General features: G+C 36.6%; 1 pseudogene; it reads right to left on the reverse strand.

Moving 5' to 3' along the window:
- Positions 1-254: 254 nt before the first annotated feature.
- Positions 255-1,189, reverse strand: LOC136166183 (olfactory receptor 6C2-like; annotated as a pseudogene).
- Positions 1,190-1,872: the final 683 nt, after the last annotated feature.

Genomic DNA, 1,872 nt, shown 5'->3' on the forward strand with positions numbered 1-1,872 from the left:
GAGGGGTTGTATAGATTCTGGAAATCTATATTCATTCCTACTTATGAAAGTAAGCCATAAGGAATGAAGGCCTATTTGAATTAAGGCCATAACACTTTTTTCAGCCCATGGTTCTCAGAGAAATAGAGGAGAAATTTCAGTGATTAATCAGACTGTACCTTTAGTTCTGCTCTGTAGATCTGAATTAGAACACATAGTAAAAGATGAAATACTTATGTATATATATTTTTAATTTATAAAATATTTTTAGTCACCTAATTTTTGGAAAGAAATGCCATTTTTTTAATAGAGTCCCTGAAGGCTTGTTTGATTTGCTTATTCCGCAGAGTATAAATGAAAGGGTTCATCAAAGGAATAATGGAAGTGTTGAGCAGGGACACCACCTTATTAATGGCCACACCTTCCTTTGCTGGTTTGATATAGATAAAGATGCAACTCCCATAAGTGATGGAAACTACAATCATATGGGAAGAACAAGTAGAGAAAGCCTTTTTTCTTTGCTGAGCCAAAGGGAGTCTTAAAATAGTCTTGATGATGTACGTGTAAGACACGCTTACACAGACGAGTGTGACTATGAGGGTCAGCACTGCCATGACTAAAACAAGTTGCTCTATAAATTGAGTGTCTGAGCACACTATCTTTAGAAGAGGAAATGCATCACAGCCAAAATGGTCAATGAGATTGGAGTCATAGAAATCTAGCTGAACTCCAGGCTAAGTGGTGGGAGTATGACAATTAACCCAATTAGCCAAGAGCAAAGGACCAGAATGGTGCAGACCTTATCACTCATGATGGTGGTGTAGTGCAGGGGCTTGCAGATGGCCACGTAGCGGTCATAGGACATGGCAGTTAGGAGAAAAAATTCTGTTGCCCCGATGAGGATGACAAAAAACAACTGGATGGCACAAGCATTATAGGTCACTGTTTTGTCTCCTGTTGTCATGCTGTACAGAAATCGAGGAACACAGCCAGTGGTGAAGATTATTTCTAAGATGGAGAAATTCCGCAGGAAAAAGTACATGGGTGTTTTAAGGTGAGAGCTCACCAGAGTGAGGAGGATAATGACTAGATTTCCAGCAACAGTGAACGTGTAGGTGAGAAACAGAAACACTGAAAGAAAAACCTGTAGTCTTGGGTCATCTGTTAATCCTAGTAGGATGAATGTTGTTATTGAAGAATGATTTTTCATCACTATCTTCAGATACATACGAAGGCTGTATTAATAGACTATAAGTGTTTAACCTGAGGAATAGAATATAAAAATAAATTTCAACAAGTTATGTAGAATAAAGTATTGAAACAGGCAGCAGATGCACATTTTAGACCCAGAGGGATGGGGTGGGGAGGGAGGCAGGAGGGGGAATTGGGATGGGGAACACACGTAAATCCATGACTGATTCATGTCAATGTATGGCAAAAACCACTACAATATTGTAAAGTAATTAGCTTTCAACTAATAAAAATAGGTGAAAAAAATAAAAAAATAAATCTAAAAGAACTAAAAAAAAAATAAAGCTTTTACTTGATCATCAATAATCATGACATAGAAAAAGTGATTGAATCATACTTCATTTCCCCGGACTCTACATTAAATTCATCTTCAGAATGTTCATGAGAAGCATTCATCTGAAATTTTATTTCCATTCTAGTTACAGAATCAATTTTAATGCCTATGTCATAGTCCTCTGAAATTTTGGCAGCCACAGTGGTATCCCTAATCCTCAGTGTAGAATAGGAGACTCATAAATGTTGAGTAATAGAAACAGATGTATAAAAATTTTATTTTCCTAGTTGTTAGTACAACATGTCAACAAGTCATTCTTTTACCTTATGGTAATAAAAAAGCCACCAGTGCCTTAGTTGTACTATTTT

Source organism: Muntiacus reevesi, chromosome 4 (assembly GCF_963930625.1).
Source record: "Muntiacus reevesi chromosome 4, mMunRee1.1, whole genome shotgun sequence".
Classification (NCBI taxonomy): domain Eukaryota; kingdom Metazoa; phylum Chordata; class Mammalia; order Artiodactyla; family Cervidae; genus Muntiacus; species Muntiacus reevesi.